This window comes from Rhea americana, unplaced genomic scaffold (genome assembly GCF_003343005.1).
Source record: "Rhea americana isolate MKP2758 unplaced genomic scaffold, rheAme1 scaffold_112, whole genome shotgun sequence".
NCBI lineage: Eukaryota > Metazoa > Chordata > Aves > Rheiformes > Rheidae > Rhea > Rhea americana.
The window spans coordinates 160,335-176,429 of NW_028185173.1; the positions used below are offsets into that span (position 1 = coordinate 160,335).

Consider the following 16,095-nt stretch of genomic DNA (forward strand, 5'->3'; position numbering starts at 1 on the left):
AGCGCGGCGGCCCCGAGGCGGCAGGGACAGAACAATGGCTGGCCCGAGCCAAAAATAGGTCAAGCGCGGCCGGGTGATCGGAGCCGGCCTTAAGGCATTTAAAAATACCCCAGCAAACACAGCTGTCCAGGCCCCGTCTCTCAGCCCGCGCTCCCGCACCGCGCGCCCTCGAGCGCCTTTAACCCTTGCGCGCTCCGCCAGCCGGGCCACGGCCACGGCCACGCCACGGCCACGGCCACGGCCACGGCCACTGCCACGGCCACCGCCACCGCCACGGCCACGCCACGGAGGGAGGCGGAGGGCGAGGGCGCAACTGAAGGCGAGGCACAGCCGCGCTCCGTCGGGCTCTGGCGGCCCCCCAGCCCTCCCCTCCCGCCGGGCAGGATTTTGTCAAAAGCGAGCAAAACGCGAAGGCCTCTGTATTGGTTCTAAAATAATACTGGAAGCTTTTGCTCATAATGTGGTTTCTGCCTCACCCACGCACAGCAATCCTGGTGTGCTATTTTTGTTGCCCGTTTCTCTGGCTACGCTGCAGTTGGCTTTAGCGGGAGAGCCTGGCCGCTGCCTTTTCGATACAGGGCTGCAGTCGGCTCAGGAGAGGCGATTTCTGAAGCTGCTGGGGGGGCTGCCGGGGAAGCTGAACGTGGAGGGACATGTTAATGAGGGAGCTGGTTTCACACTTTCATTTCTGAGCAGCAATTCCATTTTTAGCACACTTGATACAATTCTTATAGTAAGTTACCAGTTGCGGCACAGCAAACSAGACACGCTTGCATACTATGCACTGTTCTGTTGACTTATGAAAATTTGGATGGGGCTGAGTCGCTCACACTTATATTTAGAAGCACCAGGCAATTTGCACTGCATCTCTCTCGGTTTGACGAGGCGATGCGCTTTCAGGAGCGTAGCATTTGCCTGCATGTCAGACTAAAGCACCACACTCCTCTGGCTCTTGGCAAGGCTTCACGCATGCTGCATCAAGCTAATTTTTCGTAACGCTATTTCAAACGTTGCACATTTTGTTTGCTGATTAATAAACCTATACCTGGATAAGCCAAGATTCATTTCACTGCCAGAAATGAAACTTTACTTCTCTGGTCCCCAGAGGTGATCAAAGCCTCTCGCTTCGGCCAGGCACCTTCCAAAGCGCTGAGTGTCCCTCCATGCTCCTACTCAGCGTAGTGGCAATGACAACAGGGCAGTGGTTACTCACCAAAATGAAGAAGCCAATGCAGAGCTTGTCTCAGGGGTTTCTAGAAGATCTAGCAAATCTCTGGACTATCTCAAGCATTCCTTATTCTTGGAGACGCAAGAATACCGGACAATATTTGAGGCTCACTTCTGCCTTTTGGCCAAGAAGTGAACTGTTCTAACAGGTTTTTTTATTATTATTATTTCTCACAACTCTGATATCGAAGAAAAGATTCACAATACCAAAGTGTTGTCACATTCCTATGACCTCTGCATAATCTAAGGCATTTTGGAGGTCTGTGGCTCAGATCTCCCTTCCTCCTAAACCATTTCTTCCTCCACATGCCGCATCATGTACTCCTGCTGAGAGCTATGGTCCGTCCCTTCGGACAGATGGGGACTGCAGCAGYCGACACTGGGGTTTTCCCAGGAGGATCCCCCAAGCCAACACCCCCCTCTCCCTGCCTTTTCTCCCCCTGCYGCCCTCACCAATTTACCACACACACAAGGCAACTCTGCTTCCCTTCTCCACTTTGGAAAGAGGCCCTGCCATGCAAAAGGTAAGGGAAAAGAGGMCTTCTCTGGACGAATTAAAGCTCTGCAGACAATATAAGCCCAGCTCCGGAGGGGCAAGGTGAAAGTTAGGGGCAGCACAGCGACCAGCTGGGTGTCACAGCGCAGGACTAGTGTCACACCTATCACGGTACGTTTAAAGCTGACAATTTTTGATGTCGTGAACATTTAAAGTAATACTCATAGCATTCTCTCGGCAAGTGCCACAGAGTTAGCGCAGATGCAGACTAGCCAGTAATCAGGTTGATCTGGTGTATGAACCGTTCCAGTCTGGTCCCCAGAGGGCCACTTGCTCTATCTCATCCGCAGGGATCCCRGCACTGCCTCGGGGAGACCTGCTTAGACCACCGGGACTGATGCTGGAGTGTTTCAATCTGTAACCATGTTGCGAAGAGAATAAATAACTTACATTGAAAGGAGTGAGAAAGTAAACGTTCTTTTATCTCTTGAAAATAAATATACTCCATTTTTTGTGGGAAATGTATAGCACCAGGGGAGATGTTTGACAAAAGTACGAGGGACCACCAGTAGAAATAGAAAGCTTCTCCAACATAGACAGAAATAAATTAAAAATAGTGGAATTGCTTACGCCTTTGAGCCAACCAGAACGTTTAGTGACCCAATGCCTCAAAATAATCAGTCTCATATTACAGGGAAACACTGCAGGAATAAGCAAAAAGGAGCCTTAGCACAGAAAACTTCCAAGTGTGGGATCCTGCTATTAGGAACCCATATGAATTTCTATGTTCTTAAAAATATAGCTTCATCTTTTTTAAGATAGTGAGCATTCACAGATCTGACTTCAGCTAGCTCAATGGCTGAAAAAAAGCAAACTATTTTCAAGAGTAGAAATGTACATCCAGATATTTAGCTTTAAGCATTCTTAATTTTGGCATACATATTTTAAAATGACAGACATATAATGTATGCTATGTTAGCTAATTCACAGACTGTAATGACTACTGCATTGTGTTTTCTATTTTAGATTATATATAAAAATTGTATTAAAATATTTGACTTGTTAAGTCAGTCACCCCAAAGGTAGGGCTTTTACAATCTGAATTCTTCCCCCTCGCTCCAAGGTATAATGGGCCTACTTCAGAAAAGCTACAGGCTTAACTTTAAAGCCCTTGTGTAAATCCATCCCTTTTCAACATAATATTTAAGCACATGTTAAATTCTATTGATTTCTATAGAATTTAAACACATAGTTAAACACTTTGCTGAGTCAGCCCAGTCTGTAACTGTATGATCACATGATTTTATATAGCTTCCTTACAGTCCCATAGGGGAAGGATGAAGGGTTCATGCCTGAAGTAAATCTGTTTTTTATTTTTAAAGCTATGCATGTTATAAGGTGACATTTTCACACAGGAACATGAGTTTTTTGTTCCAGTTTTTCCAACACATTTCCTAAACTTAGAGAACTAGAGGTAAGAGTAAACTGTTGAAATGATTTAACATTGCRGAGGTGACTCTAAATGCAATCAACAACTTTATGGAAAATGTAAGGCATTTTAGTAGCACTATGATATCATTACAGTGAGTTTCACAATGTGTTTCTCTCATTTTGCTCCTGATTTGCTAAACCAAATAACTCTAAGGAAATTAAACTGGGAAACAGCATTAATGCAACAGTAAGGCTAAAAAATTAAGCACTCAAAAATTAAAAAGAGCTAAGATTTCTACTGCATTATTAACTCAGCAACATTATAATTAAGTAGAACTTTTCTGTTCCTACTTCCCTTGTTAAGCACAAACAATATATTACTGTTTTTTAGCAAATCCCATTTATAACTCACATTATTCTGAAGCAGAAACTTCATTATTACTTTAGTTCCAAAATTCTGCAGTTTCTTACTTGTAAATTAATTCTTAGATTCTTCTCCTTTATTGCTTCATTTTTGTAGAGCTTTCCAGCATATAAAGTTACATAAAAACTAAATTAAAGAGATGTTATTTAGCTTCTAGTCACACACTCAAGTTAGGATATCCCAGTCTTACAGGTGTTCCATACAACCTTACTTCAGCTCCTTTCTTATTAGACAAGTAGTCTGTGAAAAATGATCAAGTAATGACACTTATCAGTATAAAATAATGTATAAACAAATGGGAGCTATATAAACTTTGCACAGGTAACAGTAAATCTGGCATTTTTCAGTACTGAAGTTTTGAGTTCTAACCTTTGCAACCTAAAGAGCTCCTAACTAATTTTCTGTACACTTAATTTCTAGGATTAAAAAGAAAAAAACCACTATTGTATAGAACAGATGTTTCTGTAGCCACAGTTCATTAGATATCATTAGTACCATGTGAAATCCAAACATCCAGCATAAATTACTACACCTTATGCTAGAGGATTAACTGGGTTAATGAACAGCAGAAGACTATTACCTCAGAGAAGCAGATGGTTTGAGGGTAGAGAGAAATCACTGGAGAAGTACAAGTAGTTTGTTTTTTCTCCCTCCTAGAACTAAGGGACAGTATCCCTATTCCAAGCCCCTGGACAAGTAAAAATGGATCACTTAATCGATATGCTCTGTGTGGAAAGAGGGAGTGGAGGAATGTCTCTGTTTAGTTTTCTATATAGCAAGTCTTTGGCGTTCCCCATGCAGGAATACACGTTCCTGTTCTTTGCCATGTCGTGAACCCACAGAATGGACATTTTTCAAGTGAGGAGAAGAAAACTGTATTTTTAAATAAGCTTAAGCTCAGTTCAGGCCTCAAAAGAATTTCCTGGGACAAAGAAAAACATATCTATAGCTTTCAGGGATTTTGTGACAAACAATGGGAGAATAAAACTTCACAAAGTTTTAAGGATGAGGAATGTTGCAGTCGATGAATGTATGGGTCTCTACCACCTCTTCATACAGCAATACAGGGAGCCTATTATCCTTCTCATGTAGATTAGCTAAGGGGTTTTTTGGAGATAGCTCTCTTGGCTGCTTATCACTTCTTTCTTCTCTGAGAATATGTCTTTCCATCCACATAGATACTTCCACTAAAAGTAAATCCTCAATTTGGGACAACACCTCAAAAACACATGCTTAATTATAGGCACAAGGCTAAAGTTAAGCATATGATTAATAGATTCAAGGATATTTTCCTGAATCACAAACCCCAAATAATAAAAAGAAAAAAAGAAAGCGAGAGAACAATACAAGCCATGTAGCCAAAAGCAAAGTCAGATATCAACAAATAGATGCCTCAGTCCAGCAAAGCACTTTGGCCCTCGCATAATAACGCAAACAGAAGCCGCAAAAGGAGATTTACTAGGTCTTCCGCAATTCTGTGCAGCTCTCTTGGACAGCAGCACATGCATGTGTGCTGGGATGTCTAGCTGCACTAGACCCACCTGGACTAATACACCAACCCTACAGCACATAACTTATCACAGCTTGCAATACACGCAGCGTACTTCAGGCATTCCATGYTCGTTGCATGCATATGGAGCAGATAATCTGTACCTCCACGCAGCAATTCGCACAGGATATCCTGATGCGTGGTTGCCTCACAGACCACATCAGTAGACCTGAACCCCGAGAATTCCTGGACAAGAGACTCAAGTTCCTATRGCTGGAAAATCAAGATGAACAGCATCTCCAGCTTACAACGTATTCACGGGTTTAAGTGCTTTTTTGGATTTAAGCCAAGAAATGTAGGCCACGCTTGCTGTCTGGAGAACTGTACTGTGAAAACCAAGGGCTATGCAAAGGATCACAGCAGAAGATAGCCAACTAAATATGAGCTCCTAGGATTACACTGTGACCAAAATGGCTAATAAAATCCTTGGATGCATAAACAAGGTTATAYTGAGTAACAGTGGTGAGGTGATATGCATATAGCAAGGAGAATATTCTTGGGATACTGTAACTTGTTCCAATGTACATATTTGAAAAAGAATGCTAAAAAACTAGGAATGGATACAACAATAAGAAAAGGTTTGAAAAACCATTGGAAATTGGAAACGCAAAGGTCTGAGATAGGTGCTGAAGTGGCTTGGCACTGTCTGTATATACATACGGCAAGATGTCCAGTAGTGCAGTAAATGTTTATTATTTTAAGAAACAAGGCTTTAAGAAAAATCCATAAAATAGAAATATTCAAGCCAGAAGTTTTAAGCATAACTTATATTAYATTCATTTTAAACATAAGTTATAACCATTGCAGCAACTTATAAAGAGTTTTAGGTCAACCAGTGACCCTGCCTCTGGAAAGAAAGCTCCAACACCTCTACGGGGCAAACTCAGAGTAGATATTGTTGTAGAATTTAYACAAGCCAGACCTGGTGAGCATGGGAGGTATTTTCCAAGAAACTAAGAATTAGTAAGAATTATTTACTAAGTTAAAGGAGCACTAGTAACTAAAATTTACAATTTTTCAGTCTCCTGAAAAGAGGAGTTGCATTGTTTTTATATTTTAATCCAAAATACATTTCTTTTCCTATGAGACTTGATAATTTTTACTAAAGTAGCACAATGGATTTCATTGTAAACATCTTGGGAAAAAATGATTTTCTGAAAAAAGAAAAATATTTGCTTTGCTTTGCTGTTCAAAGCTCCTCTTCTAAGACAAATAAAGCTTAAAAGTATGTCTAAGGATCTTTCTAAATCCAGACTTAGATTCACTGAGGGAGGAGGTGGGTTTTTCTGAATTTTTCCCTCTATCAACACTGCTTACAATAGTATAGCACTTTTCCATCTTGTGCTTCAACTACACTACACAACCACCTATGCAGACTGGGGCAACTGTTTCTCTATTAAATTTTAAAGCAAGTCAGAATGACTTTACACAGTGAGAGAACTGCAACTACAAACCATTGGAAGCTTAGCCAAGAAAAAAAATGTTTTATATAAAGCACTGGGAAGGCCACTTTTCAACACGTGGGCCAAAGAGTAAACATGAGATGCCAGGCTATGTTTTGGGCAGTGGGAGAAAACATGCCAGTTTCTTCTTCTGTGCTCTCTGCTCACATCTCCTTCACCTCCAAGATCTCTCATGCTTTCTTTACTTAAGAGCATACAAAAACAACGAGAAACAACCTTACATGGGCAAACACACCTCTAAGAGCAGTAACAAATTGACTGCTACTGTGCTATCAAAAGGTCACATCTCAAACCAGTCAATAACGTTATGAAACCATACAAAATCTTTCTGGTTAGCTGGACCAGGACAGAAGCTAAGCTTGGTTCTGGTTCTCTCCTGTTTTTCAAAATGTTTCAATGAACCCGGATCCGCTTTTCATCCGACTTTCTTCCTCTTCTTGAATTCTGGTAAGAGACATCAGATTGCTCTTTAGTGTATAGTTTACCAAAATGTGATAAGTTCACTGGCTTGGGAGTTGTCCTTTACTGTGCCAGTGAATTTGAGTCAAAGCTAAATGGATGAAACTGTGACTTCAGTGCATAAACTGCAATTATTTTGCCTGACTTCAGTGGAATGAGGATTTCTCCTGGGAAGCAATAAGATCTTAATTTTCCTYGTTGAAACAACAAGTTTAGAGACTGCAAACAGAAAAACAAAAATACAATTGAAAGCAAGCTTTCATAATCCAGAATGGAAAATTAGAATGCATTCTGATGAAATAAAACTTCTCACCCAAGCTAAGTAAACTCCTTGAAAATCTTAACCTGGCTACTCAGTATAACTGAAAATACTTTTTGTTATAATATATTATGGTACTATCAAAACATATATGCCATTATGTCAAAACTTGAATTCCTTCCTGACTTTTTCTAAGTAGACATATCCAGTTGGTATTTCAAAGGCCAGAATCAGCCCAAAGAGGGATTTTATCCATTATTCAAGTTCATGTAGCAAAATTACACAACTTACAATTTGCTAGGCAGCCTGTCCAATAGATGAGGTGAAACAACTGGAGGGGAAGTGGACACCATCAGCAGGCAGATGCGGGCAGCTGCAGCTCCTGCTTCCATGCTTCCCCCTCTGCCTCTCCGGCTCCAGTTTGGTAGCAAGAGGCAAGTGCTCAAGCTCGCCAGGACAAAGAGACAAGGCTGGATCCAAGCTGACTTAGTATTATTGGATGTCTCTGAAGCCATAATTCTTGAGTTATCCAGAGTTCCTCATTAATTGGAGTATTGAAGTCCAACAATTTTTTGGATAATAGAAAGAGAACTGTTCACAGTAAACTGCCAAACTTATCTGAGCCTGAAACTACTCAAAAAAAAATAAAGTTCTGTGAACATGCAGAGGTTAGACATCCCTATCCCCATGATGTTTGTATCAAACATCAAAAGTAAATGTACAGTTGCTAAAAAAAAAACACAGAAAAGAACTGATAGTTTGCCCTGAAAGCATAGGATATTTGGAATAGCATGTGTTGAACTCATGTTCACACAACACTCCCATTCTAATCATCCCACTCTAATGAGATTTATTTATTTCTTGCAGAAGAAGGAATCTAGGAAGTGACAGCTCTTATGTGCACTTCAATTCAAAGAGCTTCTGTGAAAAGACAGACCAGAGATAAATGAATTAACTAATAAAAAATAACCTGCAAATGCTGGCATCCCAGTGCCACAGCAGAGATGACAGACTATTTCACATGGGCTTAAGCTTCTGAGTGGTCAAAATGCAGAATCAAACTCATGACCTGGGGCCTGTTCCAAAAATAACACAGCTTTACGAAATCCATCTAAGTACTTTCTGATGATATTCTGTTGATGGTACTCTAGGGCAAAGGCTGGCAGGATAGTTCACAATGTCATCAAAAACAGACTTTTCAGTCAACAGTCAGAGATTCTAAAGTATCAGGAATCAGGTCTCAGGTAAGGGACCAGTCACAGATGAGCTGGCCTGTATCTGCCAGGACTGACCTTCCAGCCCCTTCCCCTACTAGCTAAGGCTAGTGAAATAAACCCCAAAGAATATTTCCCTGCAGTTTAGAATATATTTTTCCATTTCCTGTCTGAAATTAATGCAATTAAAGTGCTATCATTAGTCCACTTACTTACATTACGAAAAAATGGATACATTTTCTATAGTCCACAAAATCCTGCTATAAACAGGGAAAGTAGCATTTTTGGCTAACTGTAATCAGTGACAAAAGCTAGACTGTTCAAGGCAGTAGGTATCACATATGGGTGATGTCCATGGAAAAACCTGCACGTAGCTTGCCTAGTGTATTCTTAGCCTGAACAGTACTAACTCCTCTCCTTACATCTGCTAGAAGTCCAGAAAAAAAAATAGAGGCAGCTTAGACAAATAAAAAATGCATACACACTTTAAAAATGGTTTGCTCACTATGAGTAAGTAAGTTTTCAATATCTCAGAAGACAAARAAAAATAATTAAGCTATAAGTCTGGTTTTGTGTAGTCTCATACAGGGTGCAACAAAATTCGACACCACCTTAACCAAAAATAGTTGTACTATAATAATAATATGGCTGAAAAAAAAAAAAAAACCCCTACATAAGTAAATTACTGGTGTGATGAAATGGGCTTAAGTTTGGTCAAGCTTTTTTTAACTCCCAGTATAAATGCTTCTAAAAATAGCACTCTTGTGCTTTACAATATTAATTTGCTTACCATTCTAAACAAACGTCTTTCTCCATTCTCAGACCACATGTGAAATCTTATATTTAAAGAATAATTTATTTGAAGTAACACAGCAGAATTGGTTTTATCCAGCCAACTTCAAAGAAAATGCTACTTTAAGCTATCCTACCACATTTTTCTCTTTAGATCAGTATTTACAGGTGTACAAAATGTGTATCCCCTAGAGGCCATATGTGTATGTGGAGGGGTATAAGCAATGTAAACAAACAATACTTTTTCAGCTATTGGTGTCACTAACGGTAGCTGGAATACTGACGAGAACATACATTGACAAACCACATAAAAAWTTAAGCTGAGAGCTACATAAGCAAGTTTCTTGCTTAAAACATATGGCGATTAAGTATTTTATCAACTTGGGGCCTAAATCATTATGTTCACTTTTGTTCGCTTTGTGTCCTCTCACACACAGCAGAAAGCCTCTAGCAATTCAGAGAGGCTTTATGCTATTCTGGGACCCATCAGAAAATGGATGAGTTGGGAGGTTGAGCAACTGGCTATATTTGCAAAGGGAAACCTCCAAGGTTTACCTACCAAAAAGAATTTCAGGCTAGAAATACACTTAGGATGGTTGCCAAAAGAAATATTTCATCAGCCAGTCTTTTACAGTACTGTGGCTTTCATCTAGATTTTTGTCAAACAAATTACTTAGTATTGAAGACACCAGCAGCCAATGACCCTGGTAACTGCTTTCATTTCTCRCACTCTTCTTGTGGCACTCAGCAGTTTTGTGGTACTTGGTCTCCTGTCCAAGGACCGTAAGCTTGTTACAGGGCACTTGGGGGTTTTCCGTGTGCTGTCTTGGAGGGAAGGGAGAAGGAAAGCACAGAAATGGTCCTCAGACCCTTAGCAACTACATATCCTCTAAGCAGTGGTCTGAAACTGCAGAGGACAGGATTGAATGACCTTGGTACTTCCTTTAGTCATTCTTCTTAGGTGGTATTGTGAAATACTGTGTTTCTAGGAAATGCATGAATCAGAGGGCAGCCATCTCTGCCCAACACACGTACAGAAAATTTAAAATAAACCAGCTCCTGCAGTCTCAGTGCTTCTGCACTGCTGATCAGTAGAAGAATGATGTCTGCCTTGATGGGACAGGGCCATACCACCTGAACAAGTTCCCTACACACTCCCATRCCTCTCCTCTCCCTGCCCAGGATGGCAAGGTTATATGTATTTGTTCATTCATCCTAAAGGACACCATCAGTTCTCCAGTGCTGCTCCAAAAGCACAAGTGAGGAAGGCAAGACCATTTTGTCACCAGTAGTTTTTCTGTTTGGTGAAGCCATAACCACAGTGACAGGAGTTCAAGATCCCTCAGACAGTGTTGTCCTATCCCAGAACTCCATTTACAAGCGACCTTACAGGGTTTCRGGAGGACTTTCACCTTGAAGAGGTTGACACCTCACAGAAAATCTATACTGCGAAGTCAATAYGTAGCATCAGTGTAACTGACTAACCAAACTAACCAACATCATTTAAAGATATGTACAAGATTAACAGCAGGCCTAATTTGAACACTAAGGAAAGAAAAAGTCATAGAATTCCATAAACAAAACATTGGAAAACCCACAGATTTCTACCATTTTTAGTTTTGATGGTAGAGATCTAAATTACATTATTTTACTAAATATAAGGTCTCATTTGAAAATGAGAACATTATCCTTCAATTAGTTTCTAATGTAGTACATACTCTGCATTTTCCAGTCATGCAGAAAATAGAATATTGGGTTAAATAACTTCTACAAGACTCCTGCTTATGTCTTCACTTTTAGTAAAATTTCAGATTATTTTAGACTGACTTAAAACCTAGGCTTAACTCTTCAGTCTAGCTAACACACAATTTCCTCCACATCTTCCAGCGCGCACACACAAAACTCTTCTAGTCTGTAATTTTCCTGTGCTAGCAGAGAGAGCAATCAGAGCATGCCACTCGTGCCCTGAGAGGACACAGGGACATTCCAGACTGCCCTGACGTCACACGAAAGGCTGATAAATAATCCATACAATTTGGCCACTTTGTTTGCTAAGCTTTACATTTATTTTTGTCTTCTGTGCAAGAGAAAAAGGCTAAACAGCAAGGCTTATTATATGCTATTCTGCTCAACACACAAGACTTGAAGTAGACTAGTATTGGCCATCTTTACATTTAACAAAACCATTGTCAAATTTTAATTTTGGATACAAGATATGACAACATTCAGTCTGACTCAAAAGAGCTTTGGATCCTTGTATACTTCAAAAAGGTTCTTTGCCATTACATGATTTCAGGTAGAACGGAACAAACTCGGCCGAACGCGTCTCATGCCGTTCAGGATCATGCAGAGCCAATAATCTATTTCTGACTAGCATAGATGATCCGTTTCCATTTTTGACAAGGTAACATTAGTCCCTTTACCTGAAGCAATGTAATGCTTCACTGGCAGAAAGCGAGGCCTGCAGCAGTCTTAGYCTGGTGCTGCCAGGCAGGAAATTTGCGTTTCATTCACATACTGAATGAAAATACCCATTCAATATATATAGTCTACCAGTGATTTTTTTGTGTATTCGATTTTTTAGTTTATAAACTTCCATTTTTTTCTTGTGACATTTCAAAGATCACATGATGCTTTTTACATCCATATATATTTATCATGCAGTTCGTAAAAGTGCCTTTATATGGGGAATAGTTAACCACTGCTATATAAAAAAGAATGTTCTCTTGAGCTGAAACCTCTGATCACAGATTTCACAGTGATCAGAGGCTAGATAGGTTCTCGGTGTTCCAGATCTCAGTCTGTAAAATAGCAGTAAAAGCAGCAGTGTATTTCACATTAGCATTTAGAAGACAAGTGCTTTAAGGGTGTTCAACACTGTGGAAGTAGAGAACATACAAATTCTTTAGGCAAAACTATTTATTTAGGCCAGAATATTTCTAAAGCACAGCATCAGTTAGGAACTGGTAAACTACATTTTGCCACAAGGAATTGGCAAGGCTGTTTCCTATGACTGTCAATGCTTTTTAAAAACCTGTGTTGTTTCAGATAGCTATAACTGAAATAAAATTGCATGTGATTTCCCAAAACCACAAGAGTTGCTGGCTTTTCTTAAAAGGTAGAAACAAGCGCAAAGAGCCTATGTTTTCTTTCATTTTTCAAAAGCTTTTTGTTTTTACTTGTGTTCTCTTAACCTACCCTGCTCTTCAGAACATTTTAAGTAGTTCTGTAAGTAGAACATTGCAACTTGCAAAAAATCATGGCCAAAGGAAAAGATTTGTTATACCTCTCTGTAGGTTCCCAGGTTTACAGCTTTGAGACACTTCCATTCACAAAGCGGAACACAGTTCAGCAACAGATGCTGTGGCAAGCAATGAATATCAGATATTAAATGYCTGATGTTAAAGTCATTTCTTTTATCTTCAGCTCAAAATGATTCTTTTTTTCTTTTTCTTTTTTTCTTTTTTTTTTCTCTTRAAAGCATGCAGGCTTCCRTCTTAGAATCTGCTGTACATTGAAGAATTAACGAGATCAATTGAAGGACTTTTTTCTCTACTCATTTAAAGCTGTGGTCATATACATCTGCTCCATTTACTTGATCTCCAGCGTGGACCTGGCATGGTCAGTTAGTTTTCCTTCTATTTTTGGCATAAGGATATTTCAACAATGATTGATTGTGATGAACTGCCTCTACTAAACATGAATCTAGCCAGTCCTCTTTATAACCTTCCCATGATTCTGGAAACCTCAATCTCAAATAGGGATAAATATTTCCATAGGATTTTTCTTTTTAAACTGAACAGAAAAGCAGTCTATGTATAGCTGTGGGACCCATGTTTGTAAATGTAACCCTCTTCTTTTGACTTCACTATATTCACCAAACAGGATGTTTGGTGTTTTCAAAGAGAAAATTAATAACTGATGACTATTTTTCCAACATCTTCCTTTCTTGCTATTATTATCACTTCAATTATTGCAGATGCATGACTGTTTTTCCTGCTCTCCTCCTTTAATTTTCCTCCTTTTCTTTCATTTACTGCTGAAATGCTGGCTGACTTCATGGTTTGCTTCTTAAAATCTCAGGGGAAAAAAAAGAAGCAAAATAAAAAGGCTAAGAAGTTTCCAATACCTGGCTATTCTTCTTCCCACCACTAACTTAAAACTCTCCTTCTTAGGCTAGACTGAGGAATTGAGCTGATATGCTCAGAAAACCACTGACATTACCAGGCACTGTTGTTCTTTTCTTCTGCTTTTGAATGGGTATGGAGATTATGCATACATAGAAGATATTTCCATCCAGGCTGAAAAAATTATTTGCCTCTTTGCTGTGATAATGAACATAAAGAGTTCCCCTCATCCCATTAGACAAATGAAGGGTTTATGGCTTTGTACTCTAACTGTACTTTCACTGCAATTGCTGCCACCTTGGTGCTACTTTCCTGTTTCGGAGTTTCTGAGGCTGTTCACAGAGCCACTGTCGGCCTGCTTCTGCAGGATGAGCTCTTCCACTGACCTGCTACAGGCTGAGAAAGCACCCCACAGTCATTAGAAGTCATATTTATTCCAAACCCATTAACTCAGACCTCATTTCACASAGTTTTAATGGCCATAATCTCTGCACGTTGAACTCAAGAAGCAAATGCAAAGTATTCCTCAAAGAACAGTGGATGTCAAATAATTATTAGGTCTCCCGTTCTTTTCTTGCATAAATAAACGTCTCACTCTTTTACTGTTTTCTCTCTCATGTATTTGCATTCTGTATTTTTTTTATACAATGTTCTTCATAATCTCTCGTCCCATAAGTTTCTGATCACTAATTCTCTGTTTTAATCTTCTTCTGTCTATATTTATCACTTTATTTCACAACTTAGTTTCTTACTCTTTGATCCTCTAATATACATCTTACCCTGCAATTTCTTTATTCTTCTTATTCACAGCCTGCATATTCTTCATCAAATACAATTCAAAATGTGTTCCTTACTACTTACTTTCTTATTGTACTTGCATACTTTCATCTTTCCTTAGTCTACAGAAATGCTTCAGAATTGTTTCTCTTAACTGCTGTTTTTTTTTCTTTTCAGTTCCCAAATTCAAAGAACACTTTAATCACAGCCAATTTTGCCATGGCTATCATTCCGTTTTTTGGAAAGGATAATGGTGGTCACAGCACTCATAAWTCATTAATGCCATGTTTTAAGTTTCCTTGCTGCTAACATTTTGTATCTTCTCTGGTGAAAAAGGAGAGAGATCTTTCCTTTTTTGCCACCTGCTCAAATAATCAGAGGCAACTCTTGAACATTTTTATTTTCTAAATTGGTGTAATGACAACGGACAGACAACAGAAAGCACCCAAAAAGCATTATTTTGCTATGATCATAAAGACTCAGCATTTTAAAGCTGATAAAAGAACACTGACAACACACTGAGAGGCCTGCATACTTGCTATTCATCACTTGTAATCATCTCTTTAGAGCCAGCTTTACCCTTTGTCGTAGGGAAAATGGAGAGGTATGATGCCCTGTTTTTGGCCAACAYGAAACAAACGTAGGCTTTTTATTCCATGAGAGAAAACACTGTTTTCCCACAGTGGAACATAAAGGGAGTTGCATGTTGAATAGAAATGGAGGAGGAGTGGGGAGGCGGGTGCAGAAGAGGGAGAGTTACTATGGAACGTGGAAACCTGCTAGAAAAACAAAGAAAAACTGCAGTTTGGGAAAAAAAACAACCCACCTTGTGTATCAGCCTGACACTAACCAAGCTACAAAGACTTAAAAGCAATGGTCAGCTTCACCAAACAGTATGAGCTTGCAAAGMATATAGTGAAGCTCTGTGAATATGTTTAAGATCTATTTTTTAAAAATATAGACATCCAACTTTCCAGCATTTCTTCAGGTTTCTTATGCCTAGCTTAAAACATGCTCAAAACAAGCAAAAGAACAWGGCTTACATTAACACTGTTCATTAAGCCAATTCAGCAAATCTTTTGGTTATCACCAGGATAGTGTCTGCAAGCCTGCTACCACCTTTTCGTGGTTCCTCTCCTTCCCCTCAGTCTGCCTCAAACTCTGCAGACCACATGCATTTCAGCCACAAACTTCCTGATTTGAYAATCTTACTTACTAGCACATGAAGAACCTACGAAATCCTCACATTTTTATTTCAAATGTATGTTCTCATAGTTGGGGGCTGTTCTCATTCCTTCGTTTAAGAACAATGCGCATGGATCRTGCCGTATAAATAATAAGGCACATTATCTTGAAGACGCAGGCTTGCTTGGGCTTACACACCCATAGGACTGAACAGATATCCTTTGGGGCATAAAATTAGTCATCTAAGCATCCGCAAGACTAGCTCCAGTACTCCTTTATTAGCTAAATGTTGATAAATATCATCAAGCATTATGCCAAACAGTAAAAAGCTGGGCTACTCAAATAAAAGATATACCGGTAGCAGGCAAATTTTAAAAACAGCTCATCTCAGTGACTCAGTCTGTTTTTATGATAAACCAAATTTTCTAGAAGTAGCAATAACAAAAGTCTGTGAGGGCTATCATTCTACCAAGACATTCAGCCCTGGTGTTTACAGGTGCCTTATACCAATTAAGCAAAAAATAGCAAAGAAATTACTAGGTTATATTAAAAGAAGAGCTTAAAATAAACATTGTGAGCTAATGTTAGAGGTATGCAATGAACTAGGTTAGGTCACACCTACAGCATATTATTGCCTGCAGCTCTGACATCTCCTTTATGAGCTCTACTAAAAAAAAAAAAAAAAAAGAAAA

The 16,095-nt window shown here is 39.4% G+C and overlaps 1 protein-coding gene across 10 annotated transcripts in view; it reads right to left on the minus strand.

Moving 5' to 3' along the window:
- Positions 1-16,095, minus strand: part of LOC146600868 (histone deacetylase 9) — a 307,621-nt gene that overhangs the window by 97,729 nt on the left and 193,797 nt on the right. The gene's annotated exons all lie outside the window — the stretch shown is intronic.